The sequence below is a fragment of the Schistocerca piceifrons genome, chromosome X (genome assembly GCF_021461385.2).
Source record: "Schistocerca piceifrons isolate TAMUIC-IGC-003096 chromosome X, iqSchPice1.1, whole genome shotgun sequence".
In the NCBI taxonomy this organism is placed as follows: Eukaryota; Metazoa; Arthropoda; class Insecta; order Orthoptera; family Acrididae; genus Schistocerca; species Schistocerca piceifrons.
Genome location: NC_060149.1, coordinates 463231164 through 463252244, shown reverse-complemented (window position 1 = coordinate 463252244; position 21081 = coordinate 463231164). Strand labels below are relative to the sequence as shown.

Genomic DNA, 21081 nt, shown 5'->3' with positions numbered 1-21081 from the left:
TCAGAAGGATGTAGGTTGCAGTAGGTACTGGGAGATGAAGAGGCTTGCACAGGATAGAGTAGCATGGAGAGCTGCATCAAACCAGTCTCAGGACTGAAGACTACAACAACAAGAACAAGGCCGACCATTTCCAATTTTTGAAAGAAGGCTCTTAAGCTTCCCAGACAGTCGTACCTGTGAAATATATGTTTCTGCCGTTCGCTAAAAGAACCTGGTGACTTCCTGGTGTCAGGGGGTTTACACTCTTGCCTCCATCAAACACGTGCACCAGCCATCCTGTCCATCGCTTCTAACATGAGAATGCTCGGAGTTTCATGACTTCCCACGGTTTGCACAAAGACTCGGTTTACAGCAGTCTCTCTTAACTGGCTTCCTCGACCCGCTTTTCGCCAACTTACTGCCGTGGCAATGGACTGCTGCCTGGCTCAAGTAAAATGTTTTGCAAACTGCATCCTTCGTGTCTGACCCTAAGCACAAGGAGGAGTGTGTTTCAAAAAAAATGGTTCAAATGACTCTGAGCACTATGGGACTTAACTGCTGTGGTCATCAGTCCCCTAGAACTTAAACCTAACTAACCTAAGGACATCACACATATCCATGCCCGAGGCAGGATTCGAACCTGCGACCGTAGCAGTCACGCGGTTCCAGACTGAGCGCCTAGAACCGCTAGACCACCGGAGTGTGTTTCACCCATAAGTCCCTCTACAGGTACAATCGACTCAGTGCTGCTTCTCAGAATCACTCATATGGCCAGGTCGCTGTACTGAGGATTTATGGCCCCAAATTCATCTCTCTCCCTGTTCACCATCACCTCCACTACTGCCTCCCAGATGTAAGTTATTTATAGGTCCCATATGCAGTTATAAAAATATTCTGCCCACAATTTCCCCTAGTAAAAATGTCATAAGCCACACATACCAAACGTAGTACTAGGGAACACCGAGATCATCACCTCAAGTATGAACGTTAATCTGACAGACAATTTTGTTAACGTGACAGAGTGATATGCCAACTCTCAGTGTCTCAATTAATCGAACATGTGATTCCACATGCAGCACATCTCAAAACGGCATTGGTATCTGAAAGCACTGAGAAAATTGACAATATGTTATATGACAAGTGGCATATAATTGTGAACGAAGGAAGTGGTGCCATACGAGTATAAAATTCCGACATTCGCGCATCATTTAAAAATAATTACCTGTTTTTATATGCCTGAGGCTGTAACACGCGATCTACTACATCACATAATAAAATAAAGAACATTTGGAGTGGCTTGTGTAATCGGGAGGGCCAGGACGTAGTTTTTGGATGATAGCTTCTCCTTAGTGTTTAACTACAAACCATAGAACAGTAACTGGTTAATTTTATTTTTAGAAGTCTTATGGAGAAACTAGGAGAAAAACTACCTCGGAAGAAACCTGTATCATAGAAGACCAAGAAATCATCTTCCATCAGGACAATGCCCCTGTCCCCAAAGATACTATGGGAATGGGGAAACTGATGGGTATGGTTTACAAACAGCCACATTGTTCACCACATATGTCTCCTTATTTCATCTGTTCCTATTTCTAATGAAATGTGAGGTTTTGTACCATTTTGAGTCGAATGAAGAGGTTATGGCATCTTCAGGGATGGAATCAATTCACTCGAAAAAGTTGGAAACTTCCATTGGCCTAAAAGAGGACTATGTGAAAACGTATGTGTCCGTTCACCTTTTTATGCAGAATCTTTTACAGGTATGCTTAGGTTTCACCAAAAAGTAAGACGTGTCTCCAAATCCAAGATAGATGAGAGAGATGTCAGCACCACTTTTGCTTTATGGCGCTATACTATGACTACACACTATCTGATCGAAAGTACCCAGACATCCCTATGTATTGCTGAATCTGCCACTAGATTTCACGAGAGGCGTACCTGTCAGTATAAAAGAAGAGGGTTAGTACTGCACATGTCAACTGAGTAGCAGTAACAGAAGAGTCGTTTGGTCAGGAGAACTCGTTGTCGTGGACAAGTCACTGGATTCACCTGAGTAATAAATTATAAGGGACATTTAAAAACTTCTAAAGCTGCATAATTAAATGGTTACTACTGTTGTTGTGAAGTGGAAAGGGAAGGGATAAACACAGCTAAACAGAGATCAGGCAAAACTAAGGCTCTGACGGGTAGTGACCATTGAACTTTACAGAGAGTCGTTGTAATAATCGCATGGAATCAGCAGTAGAAATACTCTGAGTTCCAAAGTGCTGTCAGCAGTCCAGTTATAAAAATGACTGAGCATGAGGAGTTAAAAGGAATAGGGTACAATGGTCAAGTAACTCCTCATAAGCCAGACATATCTGTAGGCAATGCTATGGGTTGCTTGAACTGATGTAAAGAGTGACACCATTGGACAGTGAATGACTGGAGACAAGTGGTTGGAGTGTTGAATCACGCTATACCTAGTCGCAGTCAGGTGCTGTACTCGGGTCTTTGAATCAATTTCCTTGAAGTCAAATAGCAACTTGGTTTGTACCATTGCTATCAGACCTCTGACTCTGAATGGTTACCTGCGATCATTTTTAGTCGTAACAGTGAATTACGTAGTAGGTGGTGTTTCGATATGGGGTATGGGCTATGACCACATTTTACGGTATTGTGTATTGAGTACAGTAAAAGAACATTTCGGAGACGATGATTGTATCAGCATGACAATGCACACTTTCATAAAGCACAATCTGTGAGACAATGGTCTGTGGACAATATCATTCCTGCAATGAACTGGCCTGCCAAAGAACCAACCTGAATGCAATAGAGCACCTCTGGGATGAGTTTGGACGTCATTGTCACTCCAGACACCAGCGTCCGACATCACTATCTTGTCTGGTTTAGGCTTATCAGGAAAAACGGTCCGCCATTGCTCAACAGACATTCAGACTCCTAGTGAAAGTGTCCCCCTCGGAGTTCAAGCAGTCATAAAGGTTAAGGGTGGACACACCTCGTATTAATGTGCGGATACTTTTGATCAGGTAGTGTATACACTGATGAGCTAAATCTTTATAACCCGCAGTGTGGCAACGATTCAGCGTATGGTATGGGCAAGTCATTTGTAGGCTGCCGGAGGAATGTGGCACCAAATATCTACGCACATGTTTCACAATTCCCGTAAATTATGAGCCAGTGGTTTGTGGGGGTGGAGCTGGCGCCCGATAATATCCCAGGTGTGTTGCACTAGGTTCAGATCAAGGGAACCTTGTGGCCAAGACAGCAGCGTGGTGCACTATTATGCTCCAGAAACCACAGTAACACGATGCTAGATTTTTGACACGAATAGTTATTCTGTTGGAAAATATATTCCCTGTCAAGTAACATTAACTTAGTGCACAGCTGTCGCAGTGCCCTCGACTAGTACCATAAATCTGGCTGACGCACAGGTGCATGTCCACCATAGCAGTGCCCTTACCGGCCTGCGGCCCTGGCACGGTTCATGTTCTGAGCAGCCGTTCGCCACGTGACTGCGTATTCGTACGCGACTTACGATCTACTGTAACAAGATACGTGATACATATGACCACGCGACACGTTTCCATTGATCCACTTTTAAATGCCGATCATCCCGTGGCCACTGCAATCGTAGCAGACGAAGCGATTGGCTCAACATAGGAAGACATTCTGGTTGTCTGCTGCGAAGTCCCATATTCCATAATATTCTCTGAACAATGAAGACTTGTGACTGCGTTAAATTTGTACTCTGCGATCTCATCTCCCTAATGCTAACGCCTATCGTAGTTTACAGGCCGTGCAAGCCTCCGACCTCCACTTTCTTTGATGGGACGTGAACTTCAAACTCCTTGTCACCTCTTCGTTATTTCACCACCATTCAGTGATTTCTCATGGATGCTCACGAGAGTAGCAGGTGGACTGCCGGCCAGCTCCACCGTTTTGTAGATGCTCATTCCCAGACACCGGCCTCTAACAATCTGCCTTTAGTGGAAGTGGTTTATCGGAGTGAATTGCCGCATTTGCTATCCGCATTGTCGTTAGAATGATTTCCCATTCCATTCTTCTCTGCTTACGAACAGGATGATTGTAAATAAACTTCCGCTACTTCAGCCGGTGTAGAGGGAAATCTGTTTACCTTATGGGTACCCAACATTATAAGAACGATGTTGGGACTGAAAGCAGCGTTATTTGTATTGTTGGTAGTGTTAGTGTCATGCCTTTCCGCTAGGCGCGTATACTGGTACGGTGACGTAGGGTGCAAACACAAGTATTAGTCATTAGTGAGCTTTTCAGTTGCAGACAGTCAACATGTATCTGGAGAAGATGAACAGGACTTTACTCGTAAAGCTGTTTCATCGAAACAACAACAATAGTGGTACTACTCTTCACGAGTTCAGATGGTTCAAATGGCTCTGAGCACTATGGGACTTAACATCAGAGGTCATCAGTTCCCTAGAACTTAGAACTACTTAAACCTAACTAACTTAAGGACATCACAGACTTCCATGCCCGAGGCAGGATTCGAACCTGCGACCGTAGCGGTCACGCGGTTCTCTTCAGGAGTATCAACGCATTTTAATGGAGAAGTCCTCTTTCTACACAGAGTTCGAAGAACATGATTCGGAAGTTCGAATTTAGTGGCGCTTTTGGAACTTCTCCTGGGAGAGACAGGAGGCCAGCTGCGCCACAAATTGTTGAAAAAGCTGTTGTTGCAAGGCTGAGAATGTTAGATGCAATGTGCGATCTTCAGCAGTGCAAGAGCTGTGTCATGACTGCTCAACATTCCATGCTCCATCATCAGAAAAATGATCCAAACAAGTGTGACATGGAATCAGCAGTGCTGTTCCAGGCTCTCATGGATACAGATGGTCGTCACATTGAGCAACGTTTGTAACCTAACGTAATGGGGGTACGCAACTAAGAAATGTTATCCTCTCACTTTGAAATAAAAACTTGTTTCTTTCGATGGTTTATTCGTTATTTCTCATCTCCATTTTCTTAAAAATGTTTCTGTAAAGTTTCATTGTTCTACTCTTACTCGTTTTTCAGGAGGGCCCTATGAAGTAGTGAAAGTTTAATTCAAACCACCCTGTATTTTCCGTACCACGGCACGTGCCCGTAATTCCACAGGTGGCATTGAGTCTCGCAGTGGGAAATGATCACTATTCTTTGGCTCCTCACTGTGTAGCTTATTTACAAAATAATGGAAAGACTAGTTTAAGACGATCTGGGACAACATCATGTTCGTTCCAGAAAAATGTAGGAACACAAGAAGCAATAATTACCTAACAACTTATCTTATTAGTGAGGTTTAAGAAAGACAAACTCACCTTTATAGCATTTGTAAATCTAGAGGAAGGAATGAATTAAGTTTAAACACCTGTCGACAGCTACGTCATTCGAGACAGAGCACAGGTTCGAATAAGGGAAGGATTGGTGAGGAAATTGGCTGTGCCCTTTCAAAGGAACCAACAGGCATTTGCCACAAACCATTTAAGAAAATAAGAGAAAACTTAAATATAGATAGCCAGATGAGGATTTGAACTGTTATCCATCCAAAAGCGAGTCCAGTGTGCTAACCCCTGTGCACCTCGCTCCACGTAAACCTAAAAAAAGCTTTTGACAGTAGTGACCATGTAAGGTGGCAGAATAAATGAAGGTGAGTTTCGCACCTTACATAAGAGTTTCATATTTTGTAACAGGAAGGTGGATATGACACCTAACGTACATTGGCGATAATGAGCACATTTGACTATAAGTATGTAATGCCAAAGGGATGACACTCTATCAATGGTATTAACACACTGCACCTATATAATGCATATCAATAAGCAGAAGGTGAAACAAGCAGCGAGAGGAAACGTTTTGTGTGGAAGCAAGCGTGGGCAGACGCAGAGGCCGCACCACGGGAGGCACCACAAAAAGCTCTTAGGGGGGCGTCCCACAGTGGGAGTCAGCGACCGGACAGGTGATGCATACTGAAGAGCAAGTAACGGGCCACCAGAAGTAGGTCAGACAGAAGCTTTAAAAAACTGCATTTCGGAATTACAAATCGATATGAACAAAACCAGTGACGCAGTTGATTACGTGAACAGCGAATGGTACACATGTAACGTTAAGGCGTCTCGAGCGGGCAGAAAACGTCCGATTGGCGGAAACGAAGTAGGAAGGAGTGAAGTGCAGAGATTTCGACGCAGTTTGGTGGTAAGGTCCATGTGATTGGCAGAGAGAGTTTCCACAAAAAAAGAGGAACGCTCCTATTGATCGAAAAAAGCTGTGACGTAGGGAACGAAAGAACTCAGGTGGGGAGACAGTTCGGCTATGAGAAAGACATGAGCGAACTTTTCGAGGATTCTTCTTTGAATTGGCGTCAAGTGCAGAATGGGGTGCATAACGCTCTGTACAATGCAGAGGAGATATTTGTGTGAACACTGTGTTCACTGTAGCTGACATTCAGCTGGATATTAGCTGTAGCGTTGTTGAGCTCCAACTGGGGAGAAACAACCAGCCAGTTAGTTAATTGTCCTTGCGAGGACTGAGAGGGCATTTTAATATACACACTGCTCCAGGATTGCGCGTGCATATCGCCATATTCCAAGACAAGGGATGAGTACATGTTCTCTCGCATAACGAGATACATAGGGAGAGTTTCTGCTGGAAAAATCAGCAAAGGCTTAATTAGTTTTTATACGAATTTCAGTGGGCGAGAGCAAGCATGCGGATGACAGCTCATCGCAGCCCGTGAGCAGAGGGTTAAACTTGTTGGTTCACCAGCTTATGTCCACTGTAAACTCGAGCCACCTTGCATAACCTTTTGCTCAACTTGTCACAAAGCTAACCACCCTCCATAGACTTGATTGTCATCCTAAACAGTACCGAACTTTGAACCGCAATCGGATGATTTATCATAGTACTGGCCGGCATCATGACGTAGCCGTAAGAATAATTTTGTAAAGAAACTTCTAGTTAAAATTTACGATTGTGGTATTTGGGATTATTTCACTTTCTGAGGACGAGATGCGTTCGTTTGACAACTGTTGTAACATTGTCAAGTTTGTAAACTGTGTAAATGCGTGTAATTCTGTGATGATATTGCCGGCCGCGGTGGCCGTGCGGTTCTAGGCGCTCCAGTCCGGAGCCGCGCTGCTGCTACGGTCGCAGGTTCGAATCCTGCCTCGGGCGTGGGTGTGTGTGATGTCCTTAGGTTAGTTAAGTTTAAGTAGTTCTAAGTTCTAGAGGACTAATGACCACAGCAGTTGAGTCCCATAGTGCTCAGAGCCATTTTTTGTGATGATATTGCAACAATAAACCAAAATTGTTCACAAGTTACACAGTGGTTGTTCTGACCTCAAAACCTTACAACCGTAAAGCAAAGACAAAAATGTAGAATTCCCGCTATGACATTCTGTTTGTACATTGAGTAAAAAGTTAAGGAAACAAGGGGAAATTTGTAAGTGGAATGAAAGATCCGGGAGAAGAAATGAAAACCTTTAGGTTTTGCGTTGACATTGTATTTCTGTCAGAGATAGTAAAGTACCTAAAAGTCCACTGAACAGAATGTATGGTATTTTCAAAAGAGATCACAAAATGAGTATCAACGAAAGTAAAACAAGGATAACTGCATGTATTCTAATTAAGTCAGGCGATTCTCGGGGAACTAGACTAGGAAATGAGACACCAAACGTTTTAAATGAGCTATATTCTTTGGGGCAGTAAAGTAACTGACGATGGCCGAAACAGAGAGAATATAAAATGCAGACTGGAGAAAGCATGAAAAGTGTGTTCCATAAACAGAATTTTCCTATCGTGGATTACTAATTTAAGCTTTAAAAATACTTTTTTATACTACCAGGGCGTGCTAAAAAGTAATACCTCCAAATATTTTATGAGAAAACTCTTAAAACTTTTTAAGTAATATCAATGTTATTAACATTCTACATCTTTATTCTTCATGCCTACATATTCATTTCTCAACATAGTCACCCTGACGACGAACAAATTCATTCCAACAAGAGGCCAGTTTGTTGATACGGTCACTACAGAATGCTTAACTTTATTCACAGAGACACGGCATGACTTCTGCTTGCACCGCGTCATCACTATCAAAGAGAAGTCCTGGAAGCCGTTCTTTAAGTTGGGAAAACAGGTGAAAACTGGATGGAGCGAAGTTGGGACTTTATGGAGGATTAAGAATGACAGGGAACCACAGGCGTCGGATAGTTTCCGATGTCGCAGCCCTCGTGTGTGGCCTGGCACTGTCGTGCTGAAGAAGAAAGTGTGGACGCACAGTTTCTGCGGATAGAATTCGATTACAGCACTGTGTTACTCACACAACCACATGGTTACGTTACACAGCGTCATGTTACACTTTGCAATTCGGAGCCCTCCAGCGGCATAGGGCTGCAAATATATACAGGGTATTACAAAAAGGTACGGCCAAACTTTCAGGAAACATTCCTCACACACAAAGAAAGAAAATACGTTATGTGGACATGTGTCCGGAAACGCTTACTTTCCATGTTAGAACTCATTTTATTACTTCTATTCAAATCACATTAATCATGGAATGGAAACACACAGCAAGAGAACGTACCATCGTGACTTCAAACACTGTGTTACAGGAAATATTCTAAAATGTCCTCCGTTAGCGAGGATACATGCATCCACCCTCCGTCGCATGGAATCCCTGATGCGCTGATGCAGCCCTGGAAAATGGCGTATTGTATCACAGCCGTCCATAATACGAGCACGAAGAGTCTCTACATTTGGTACCGGGGTTGCGTAGACAAGAGCTTTCAAATGCCCCCATAAATGAAAGTCAGTTGGGTTGAGGTCAGGAGAGCGTGGAGGCCATTGAATTGGTCCGCCTCTACCAATCCATCGGTCACCGAATCTGTTGTTGAGAAGCGTACGAACGCTTCGACTGAAATGTGCAGGAGCTCCATCGTGCATGAACCACATGTTGTGTCGTACTTGTAAAGGCACATGTTCTAGCAGCACAGTTAGAGTATCCCGTATGAAATCATGATAACGTGCTCCATTGAGCGTAGGTGGACGAACATGGGGCCCAATCAAGACATCACCAACAATGCCTGCCCAAACGTTGACAGAAAATCTGTGTTGATGGCGTGATTGCACAATTGTGTGCGGATTCTCGTCAGCCCACACATGTTGATTGTGAAAATTTACAATTTGATCACGTTGGAATGAAGCCTCATCCGTAAAGAGAACATTTGCACTGAAATGAGGATTGACACATTATTGGATGAACCATTCGCAGAAGTGTACCCGTGGAGGCCAATCAGCTGCTGATAGTGCCTGCATACGCTGTACATGGTACGGAAACAACTGGTTCTCCCGTAGCACTCTCCATACAGTGACGTGGTCAACGTTACCTTGTACAGCAGCAACTTCTCTGACGCTGACACTAGGGTTATCGTCAACTGCACGAAGAATTGCCTCGTCCATTGCAGGTATCCTCGTCGTTCTAGGTCTTCCCCAGTCCCGAGTCATAGGCTGGAATGTTCCGTGCTCCCTAAGACGCCGATCAATTGCTTCGGACGTCTTCCTGTCGGGACACCTTCGTTCCGGAAATCTGTCTCGATACAAACGTACCGCGCCACGGCTATTGCCCCGTGCTAATCCATACATCAAATGGGCACCTGCCAGCTCCGCATTTGTAAACATTACCTTCCTTCAACTGGTCCAACTGGCGGTGAGTCGAGGAAGTAAAGTACATAGTGACGAAACTAAAATTAGCTCTAACATAGAAATTAAGCGTTTCCGGACACATGTCCACATAACATCTTTTCTTTATTTGTTTGTGAGGAATGTTTCCTGAAAGTTTGGCCGTACCTTTTTGTAATACCCTGTAGACGTGAAGAATAAAGATGTAGGATGTTAATAAAGTTTCCTTTAAGAGTTTCCACATGAAAAATTCGGAGGCATTACTTTTCAGCACGTCCTAGTATTTCTCTGGAGAGTGGCCTGGTGTGGAAATAAAACGGAACTCTAAACGGGTGAGACAAGAAGAGAGTAGAAGCTCTTGAATTGTTGTGTTACACAAGTTTGTGGAGGTTAGATTGATACATCGGATAACTAATGAAGACATACTGAAGCAATTTGGGAAGAAAAGAATCTTGTGGAGCACCTGGAATAAAAGAAGGATTCGGTGGAAAGGACACGTCTTGAACTATCAACGAATTCGCAGTTTGGCAACGAACGGAAGTATGAGGAATAAAAGTCCAGAGGGAGTCCATGGCTTGAATACAGTAAGAGGGTTCAATTTGATGAGATGACTCGGGAAAAAATCATGCAGTTTTCGAATATAGTATTATTCGGGTACTGACCGACACAGTTACGTCGATTGAATATCCAGGCGTACTGTGCAAAGCGACATGAAATGGAACGAGCACTTTACGTTGTTTGTAGGGAAGGCGAATAGTCGACTTCGGTTAATTGCGAGAATTCTAGGAAGCTGTAGCTCATTTACAACAGGAGACAGCACACAGAACACTTGTACAACTCTTTCTAGAGTACTGCTCGAAACTTTGGGACTCGATCAGGTGAAGGGAAACACTGAAGCAATTCAGAGACGTGCTACTAGATGTGTTACAGGTAGATTCCATCAACACCCGGGTATTACGGATATGCTCTGTGACCACAAATGGGAATGACTGGATGGACGGTCGCAGGTTCGAATCCTGCCTCGGGCATGGATGTGTGTGATGTCCTTAGGTTAGTTAGGTTTAAGTAGTTCTAAGTTCTAGGGGACTGATGACCTGAGAAGTTAAGTCCCATAGTGCTCAGAGCCATTTGAACCATTTTTGGACTGGATGGAGCAAGAGGTTCTCCTCGTGAAAACTATTTAAGAAGTGTAGAAAGCTGATATTTGCGACAGGTTGGAGAACAATTATATTGCCATCGACACACATCTCGTGTAATAACCCCAGCGAAAGATACATTAGGACTCGAACGGAGCATATAGTCAGTCGATTGCCCCTCGCTGCATTTGAGAGTGGACCAGGAAATGGAATGACTAACTGTGGTAAAAGACAGCATCCACCATCTACGTCTACATCGACACTCCGCAAGCCAACTGACGGTGTGTTGTGGAGGGTAATTTTGAAACCACTAACTGATCCCCCTTTCCCATTCCATTCTCAAATTGTGAGCGGGAATAATTGATGTCGGTATGCCACCATATTAGCTCCTGAAAATATTTTCACAAAATTTCAAAAGTAAACCTCTCCTTGATGCACAAAGCCTCTATTGTAGCGTCTGCCACTGGACTTTGTTGAGTAACTCTCTAACGCTCTCGCACAGACTATACGATGCTGCTACGAAACGCGCTGATCTTCGTTGGATCCTTTCTAATTCCTCTGTCAGTCCTACCTGGTATGGGTCTCAGATTGACGAACAATATTCAAGAATCTGTAGAACAAGCGCCTTTTAGGCTGCTTCTTTCGTAGATAAGTTGCACTTCCTTAGGATTCTTCCTACGAATCTCCGTCTGGCGTATGCTTTTCCTATTTGTTTTATGTGGTCCTTTACTTCAGACCTTCTATGTAGTTACTGCTATATATTTTACGGTATTTACCCTTTCCATCACTTTGTTATTTTCCTGTGTCTCTGCTATATGTTAAATTTATTTACACTCAGGGCCAACTGCCAGTAACTGCACCATTCTTCTATCTTTTGTATGTCATTCTGCAAATCGATACTGTCTTCTGGCGTTCCTGCTTTCTTATAGACAACTGCATCATCTGAAAACAGTCTTTAACAGCCTCCGACGATTTCTACTAGACCATTTATATATACTGTAAACAGTAACAATCCTATTACCCATCCTTGGGGTACTCCGGATATTACCTTTGCATCTGTCAATTTCGTTCCGATAAGAGAAATAATTAAAGAAATGGAACAGAAAGGTATTGATGTGCTGCATTCATTGTGTAAAGCCGGCCGCGGTGGTCTCGCGGTTCTAGGCGCTCAGTCCGGAACCGGGCGACTGCTACGGTCGCAGGTTCGAATCCTGCCTCGGGCATGGATGTGTGTGATGTCCTTAGGTTAGTTAGGTTTAAGTAGTTCTAAGTTCTAGGGGACTGATGACCATAGATGTTAAGTCCCATAGTGCTCAGAGCCATTTGAACCATTTGAACCATTGTGTAAAAGAATATGGGAAACTGGGGAGTGGCCGGATGACTAATCAAAGTCTCTCTTCATCCTCTTACTCAAGAAAAGGTCTATCAGGAACTGCTCCAACTACCGAACTATTGCCCTCATATCTCACGCAAGTAAAATTTTGCTCTACATCCTAAACCAACGTTTGAAACCGTCCGTTCAGCCTCACATATCCACAAAACAAGCAGGTTTTGTTGGAGGGAAAGAAACTCGTGAAGAGATTCTCAACATAAGACAAATAATAGAAAAATCGCGAGAATTCTGTGTTCCTGTTTTCATCTGCTTCCTTGACTGTAGGAAAGCCTTTGATAGTGTTGTCTGAGAAAATTTGTGGCAGGTGCTTGCGGCTGATAACATTGATCAAAGTTCTATACATTAATCACTTCGCAGTTGTAAAGACAAGTGCTGGCATGTCTGATTCCTTCAGTGTATCAAAAGGTGTGAGACAGGGTTGTGTCCTATCCCCACAACTGTACAACATCTATGCAGAACATGACATTCGGAAAGCTCTTAATGGTTGCATCAAAGGCATCTCAGTTGGTGGGAGAACTTTGCTGATGACACTGTACTTTAAGCCAACAGGGAAGATGAACTTGCTGAGCTAATAACAAGAATAAAGGACATTAGTCTAGCATATGGATTAGACATCAACCTCAGCAAGTCCAAACTCATGGTAATTGATCGAGAACAGATCCAGCTCACAGGTCGATTAAGGGACCTGGAAGTCGTGCATTCCTTAATCTATCTTGGGTCAACCATCTGCAGCACGGGAAGTTGTGAAGATGCATTAAGAAGACGGATTACGCTAGGGCGAGTGGCTATGTAGAAGCTCACCAGGATCTGGCAGAGCAGAGCAATAACAAATAGCACAAAGATCCGGCTACTTGAAACACTCGTGTTTTCTGTCTTCCTTTATGGTTACGAAACATGTACACTCAAGGCCAGAGACAAACAGAGCATTGGTGCGTTTAAGTTCTGGTGCTGGTGTAGGATGCTACGCATAAAATGGACCGAAAGAAGAACAAATGTGTCCATTATTGAACAACTCGATATATCCAGAGGCCTTTCTTCTCGAGTCATCGAGAAAACTCTCCAGGTCTTTGGCCATATTGTGAGAAGAGATGGAGAAAACCTATAGAAAATAATCTTGCAAGGAAAGACCAAGAGGAAGAGTAGCGAGCATATGTATAGATCAAATCAAGAAGGTCTCTGGTCTACCTCTTCAGCAGGCACTAAGAGAAGCTAGCAACCGTCCGGGATGGAGGCGCTAGGATCATGGTGTCACGACGCTCAGCAATGAGCACAACGATTTATGATTATGAAGAGCACATTGTTGAGTTCTGTATGCAAGGAAGTTCTGAATCCAGTCGCAAATGTGGTCTGACACACGTTAGGCTCTTATTTGTTTTCACTAGACAGCAGTGCACGACGATATCAAATGGCTTCCTGAAGTCAAGGAATACGACATCAACCTGAACGACTTGTCCGTAGCGTTATGGATCTCATGGAGGAACAGAGCGAGCTGAGTTTCGCAAGATTTCTGTTTGCGGACATTTTCGTTGTCCAAAACGTCGTAATTCCTGAGCATAATACATGTCCCGTATTTTTACAACGGACTTTGATGCATTATAAAGGCCTATAAATATGTGTATCCGTCCCACAACGCTTCTTGAAACCGGAAAAAATCTGCGCTTTTTTCAGATCTAGGTACCCTTCGTCACTCCAGCGAACTACGATAAACTACTGCTAGAGCCGGCCGGGATGGCCGAGCGGTTCTAGGCGAAACAGTCTGGAACCGAATCCTGCCCCGGGCATGGATGTGTGTGATGTCCTTAGGTTAGTTAGGTTTAAGTAGTTCTAAGTTCTAGGGGACTGATGTCCTCAGAAGTTAAGCCCCATAGTGCTCAGAGCCATTTTAACCATTTTTTGAACTACTGCTAGAAGGGGAGCAAGATCTTACGCATAATCTTTGTAGAAGCTTACACGTATCATCTGGTCTTGATAGTTCTTCACTACTAAGCGATTGTAGTTGCTTTTCTATTCCGCGGTTGGTTATCTCAGTATCCGCCGTTTCGACGTTCGTACAATGATTGAAAAGAGGGACCGTATTGCGATTTTCCGCAATGAAACGATTTTGGAAGACCGAATTCAGTATTTCGGCCTTCTCTCTGCCATCTTCCCTTTCAGCGGATCGTACGGTGGCTTTCGGAGAATGCAAGCAGATGTACATTGTGATATTTATTCAAAGATGAAGAGCCTTGTAAAGATAGACAAGCGTTTCTGGACTGAAGACCACAACGATAACATATACAGCTTTGCAACAAAACAAAAAAAAGTTAATGTGGATATTTTCTTTGTAGCTGGTAGGCGTTTTATAATACTAACTTATCTCACTATACAGGCACGTTTACCTTCAGTAGCCACGCGGGGTAGCCGCGCGGTCTAAGGCGGCCACAGTTCGTGCGGCCGCCCCTGTCGGAGGTTCGATTTCATTTTCAAATGGCTCTGAGCACTATGGGACTTAACATCTGAGGTCATCAGTCCCCTAGAACTTAGAACTACTTAAACCTAACTAACCTAAGGACATCACACACATCCATGCCCGAGGCAGGATTCGAACCTGCGACCGTAGCAGTCGCGCGGTTCCGGACTGAGCGCCTTAACCGCGAGATCACCGCGGCCGGCTCGGAGGTTCGAGTCTTCCAGCGGGCTTGGGTGGGTGTGTTGTCCTTAGCGTAAGTTCGCTTGAGTTACATTAAGTATTGTATAAGCCTAGTGACCGATGAACTAAGCAGTTTGGTCCCATGGGAACTTACCCCAAATTTCCAAATTTTACCTTCAATGTGTCAATAATATCTAGGCTGACCAGACGTCCCGGTGCCGGGACAGTCCGGGTTTCACATAAAAGTTCTCGTGTCCCGAGAAAATTGTTCGAGACATGTAATTGTCGCGGTTTTTAATCCAGAAACAAAATGCGTACAATAATATTTCTTATTTAATTATATACAGGGCTATTCAAAAAGAAGGAATAGAATTCAAAAATTTATTGCTTCCAAACTATCGAAGATAGAAACACAATTCCAACGTTCCTGGAAAAGCAAAACTTCACATTTTTATGCATTCAATGTGAGCATCATGCAAATTTACTGCCACACACGAAGCAATTGGTCTCTCGTTATCGAATACAGAGCTTCAACAATGCGATCTCGCAGACTTTCGAGAGTATCAGGTATAAGGGAACAAAAATGCTATCTCTAACGAAGCCCCACAGATAAAAGAAACAAGATAAGAGGTCTGGAGATCTCATCTTTTGCTCCTCCTCTTCCGATCCAACGTTAGAGAATTTCTCTTAGCACGTTTGACATTAACTGAGTGACACCATTCCAGAACGTTGGATTGGAAGAGGAGGAGCAAAAGATGAACTTCATCAGTGGTCTCCCATGTCTCCATACCTCATACCTTGTAACTTTTATCTGTGGGGCTACGTAAGAGATCGCGTTTTTATACCCCCTATGCCTGACACTTTTGAAAGTTTGCGACATTGCATTGTTGAAGCTGTGAATTCGATAACGAGAGACAATCTGCTTCGTGTGTGACAGCAAATAAGCCACTGTTTTCATATTTGTCGTGTAACTAATGGTTCTCACACTGAATACATAAAAATCTGAACTTCTGTTTTTCCAGGAGCGTTGGAATTGTGTTTCCATCTTTTGTAGTTCCGATACAATAAATGTTTGAAATCTCTTCCTTCTTTTAGAATAGCCGTGTATTTATGAAAAACAGACTTCCAGAAGTAGAACGTTATAGAAATATATATTCTCACAATACCTTCTATAGGTCTGTCACATTTGGTTTAACTCGCCTTACGCCTAACGAAACAGCAAGAACGACGATGAAAAGAAAAGCAGATATTACCTACCTCTACCTCCAACTTGCCGACCTTCCTCTTTGTGACTCTCGAGAGTAGTAAAATCAAAACCAAAGGAGGTATAAAGGAACACCACTTAAACTTTTTCTCCTAACGGAACTGCAGCCATATGGAAGGTAATTTTGGGAAGAATGTGAGTGACGCGTACAACTGGGGTACTGAGAATCCGCATTTAAAGATCTAGAAGTCAATTCACACTCAATGGGTGAGCAATGTCCTATCACGGATTAATCGGTGCAATATTTCTTGACGGCGCGGTGACTGCCGAACTGGTGTAGCCAAACGTGAACGTTTTGGAAGATGATTTCATCCCCGTTATCTAAAGCAACCCTGATTTCGACAAGATGTGTTTCATGCAAGACCTCATCGAAGCAGGAGAGTGTGCTGTCTGGAGGAGCACTTTGTGGATCGAATTCTGACTCTGGGTTACCCAGACGCTACTGGAATGGGCCTCGATTGGTCACTATACTCTTCAGATCTGAATACATGCGACTCCTTTTTGTGGGGCTGTATTAAAGACAAAGTGTACAGCAATAACTCCATAACCATTTCTGAGCTGAAAACAGCCGTTCATGAGGTCACCGACAGCATCGATGTTCCGATGCTTTAGCGGGTCATGCAGAATTTCGCTTTTCGCCTGCGCCACATCATCGCCGATGATGGCAGGCACATCGAACACGTCATAACCTAAATCCGAATATCTGTAGTGACGTTTACATATTGAACAAAGTGTGTGTACGCCATAATTTGTAACTAATTTAAGTTTTTTTTCATATAGTTCAATAATTGTCACCCTGTAAGTACCTAATAAATGAATAAACATTGCAGAAAATATATCTAGGCTCTTACAATGAAAAAGTTCTGTATTAGTATTTTTGATTTCTGAATAAAAGAATTTTATTTATGTGTAATGTACCTACATTTCCTTTGCAATTCTCTAAATGAAGATACATTCTTGGTGTGGGGTTTTCAGCTGTGTCTCGATATTTTCTCTTTGGAATCTCGTCAGCCTAATAATACCGCAAATAGCTTACCGGAGTTAAGAGTTTAGGAAGGAAGCTATGGGGAGATCAAAGAACAGTATTGCCGTCGTTGATGGATAAGTCCAGCCACTGGTTTCACTGTCCGCTCCACAGGCGCCAGAGAACTCATTGGTAAAGCAGCACCTCGGAGTAGGTATGAATGGTGCGCCCCTGCTAGCGACGTGATTGCTGCGCCACGGGTAAGCGAGCGGTTCAAGGACGGGTCGAAAAACCGAGAACCTCTAGAGCGATGCTGGCGTGCAATGATTGGTGCGTAGCACCGGATGGCAGGTGTGAAAAGTGTGGTGCGTGCGGCTGGTTGGTGGCAGGCGGTGGTGTGCACCAACGGCGCGCGACTTGTGGAAGGTGCGCAACGGACCTGCGCGCCGCGCAATCGTTATTGATCGTCGGGAAAGCTAGATACATGGGCGCTCCGGCACTGCCCGGCGCAGTCACTACTCTCTGGTCGCCACAGGCACCGTCGCACTGACCACGGAGGAGGCTCGCCTGCCCGCCCTAGGCCTCTCGCCGACTCCGTCGCGTGGTAAGTGCTTTTGCTGCCCACTCTGACCGCGCAACGGCCATGCGCACTGCCGCCCGCCGACTGCGCTGTAGCCTGGGGTTGCGCAGCAAACGCACTCTTCTCTGCTATGTGCAACAATGACATTTACATTTTATGAGCTGACTGCATCTACATCTACACATAAAATTGTACAATACTTACCGCAAGGTACTCGGTACCATTTTTAGATGCTCTTTGTGATGTTTCATTTGTGTAAAAAGAATGAAAACTCTAAACGACACAGTGAACACCATAATCTCTCTTATCTTATTTTGATGGCCAATACAAGAGATTACGATGCAGGCAGGGCTCCTGTGGTACAGTTTCATAACATACCGGGGTTCTATAAATTTTCCCATTGGGGTGTTTCGGGCACAGCGTCGTTTTCTGCTAAAAATTCTCACTGGAGTCTTGAGCACCAGCTGCATTCACCTGTTATTAATCAAGCAGGGCGTCTGTGGGTTGATTCGACAGCTGCAGCCTGTCCGTTTGATATGTGCTCTAAATACTGGAGCGGTACTGAGGAACGTGGTTTACAGGTGCGAATAAATGATCTGGATAAAACCTGGCGGGTGTTTAGAGGGTGGTAAATAATACTATATGTTTTCCTTTATTTGTGCCCAATTTCACTTTTAAGCGGGAAAACATACGCCGAGAGGTAGTTTGGTAAATTAGGTTCAGGGGGAATATCTTCGAAACGATGATATATAACAAATGTTTTTCATATAAAATGTAATACCCCCAAACTTTCTTGATGATTTCTAATTATTTGGTACTTTGCAAAATTCCCCATCAGCATTAATTAATTTTGAAAAATGGAAACATTCGTTACAATATAAATTAAAGAAGCTTTCAAGCCACATATGTCCATGTGTAATAACGCTGGTTTCCGAAACACAGTTTCAAGGAAATGAGTTGCGTAAAAGTTGAAGTTTGAGTATTTTCGACACATCTAATTAAAATATCTGAACATTCATTATTATTCCAATTATTCATTTTGCTTGCATTTATTTTATGGTTTAAATTGTTATTTTACGTTATAATTTAAAGGTTTTTCATTGTTTTTTAATTTCCCGTTTCACGTAAGTGTATTTTGTTAATTGAAAATAATAAATAACTCATTATTATGACTCAAAATCATTACAATACTGATAATCTGTATAGACATGCTAAAAATATAACGTTATTTACAATATGCACATAAAATGAACGAAATTTCTTCACATAATACACACGACGGAGGACACAATATAAAATAAAATTCTGTAGGATTTCAAATTGTCGCGGATGATCCTTTACATTTGTATCAGACATATTTCACGACATTGGTAAGCCTTATCGAAGAGAACTGATTATGTACTAGTAATTGCAGCTTCATTGTATCGTTTCTCAAGTGGAGGTTGACACCATAATCATTCAAGAGAAGTAGATCTGAAAATTTTTTCAAAGAGGTCTTCCAACATCGAAATCCGTATACGGCCCGCGGCCGTACCTGCTCCGTCAAGTTCTTTGGGATCACCAAATGGACAAATTTGTTGTCCTCTGGTACGACCCCCAAAACCGGTTTTTTATACTGACCACACACCTTTTCATAGGCGACTGGAGAACCTCTTTTTGAAGCCGTAAATGTTCTTGTGACACCATCGAAATCTGGCAGACATACATCTGACCAGGTCAAAGGTTATTTGAAAGGTGATTTCTTTCCCAGTGAGGGAGAAAAATCTGTATGTTATTCGATTCTTGGGGTGGTCAGTGTGAAAGATGCGTTTGGAGCAACATACTTGACGACAAGGAACTCGTTAATCTGGTGATCCCAAAGGGCTCGAAGGCACAGCGGCAGCCGTTGGATGTAAACGGCTTTCGATAGTGAAAGAACGTAGTAAGAAAATTTTCAGAGCTAGTTCTGTTGAATTATTATGATTTAATGTCCACTTATATAATCAAGCTGCAGTCACCAGCACATAGTCAATTTTCTTTTCCACGGCTTGCCAATCTACTGAAATATACATGATACAAAAGAAAGATATTTAGAGAATGACTCGAGACAATTTGAAATCCTGCTGAATTTTGCTTTTCGTTGGCCTCTTGATCATGTATATTACGTGAGGAAATTTCTTTCATTTTATATGCAAGGTGTAAAAAAGTGTTATATTTTAAGCATGACTTTACATATGATCATTATTGTAAGGAACTGGTATCATAATAATGAGAGATTTATTCTTTTCAATTAGCAATATACACGTATGTCAAACGGTAAACAAGAAAGAAAAAGAAATGTCAATATAAAACGTAAAATAACGATTTGAAACATAAAACAAATATCTACATCTACATCTACATTTATACTCCCCAAGCCACCCAACGGTGTGTGGCGGAGGGCACTTAACGTGCCACTGTCATTACCTCCCTTTCCTGTTCCAGAAGCGTATGGTTCGCGGGAAGAACGACTGTCTGAAAGCCTCCGTGCGCGCTCTGATCTCTCTAATTTTACCTTCGTGATCTCCTCGGGAGGTATAAGTAGGGGGAAGCAATGTATTCGATACCTCATCCAGAAACGCACCCTCTCGAAACCTGAACAGCAAGCTACACCGCGATGCAGAGCGCCTCTCTTGCAGAGTCGGCCACTTGAGTTTGTTAAACATCTCCGTAACGCTATCACGGTTACCAAATAACCCTGTGACGAAACGCGCCGCTCTTCTTTGGATCTTCTCTATCTCCTCCGTCAACCCGATCTGGTACGGATCCCACACTGATGAGCAATACTCAAGTATAGGTCGAACGAGTGTTTCGTAAGCCACCTCCTTTGTTGATGGACTACATTTTCTAAGGACTCTCCCAATGAATCTCAACCTGGTACCCGCCTTACCAACAATTAATTTTATATGATCATTCCACTTCAAATCGTTCCGCACGCATACTCCCAGATATTTTACAGAAGTAACTGCTACCAGTGTTTGTTCCGCTATCATATAATCATACAATAAAGGATCCTTCTTTCTATGTATTCGCAATACATTACATTTGTCTATGTTAAGGGTCAGTTGCCACTCCCTGCACCAAGTGCCTATCCGCTGCAGATCTTCCTGCATTTCGCTACAATTTTCTAATGCTGCAACTTCTCTGTATACTACAGCATCATCCGCGAAAAGCCGCATGGAACTTCCGACACTATCTACTAGGTCATTTATATATATTGTGAAAAGCAATGGTCCGATAACACTCCCCTGTGGCACGCCAGAGGTTACTTTAACGTCTGTAGACGTCTCTCCATTGATAACAACATGCTGTGTTCTGTTTGCTAAAAACTCTTCAATCCAGCCACACAGCTGGTCTGATATTCCGTAGGCTCTTACTTTGTTTATCAGGCGACAGTGCGGAACTGTATCGAACGCCTTCCGGAAGTC

General features: G+C 43.2%; 1 protein-coding gene across 1 annotated transcript in view; it reads left to right on the top strand.

The window, feature by feature from the left end:
* The first annotated feature begins 17607 nt into the window (after positions 1-17607).
* LOC124722427 (solute carrier family 41 member 1-like) overlaps positions 17608-21081 on the top strand; it is a 339469-nt gene continuing 335995 nt past the window's right edge. Inside the window, exon 1 of the mRNA XM_047247591.1 lies at positions 17608-17659. The gene's annotated coding sequence lies outside the window, so the exon portion shown is untranslated. The remainder of the gene's footprint in view (positions 17660-21081) is intronic.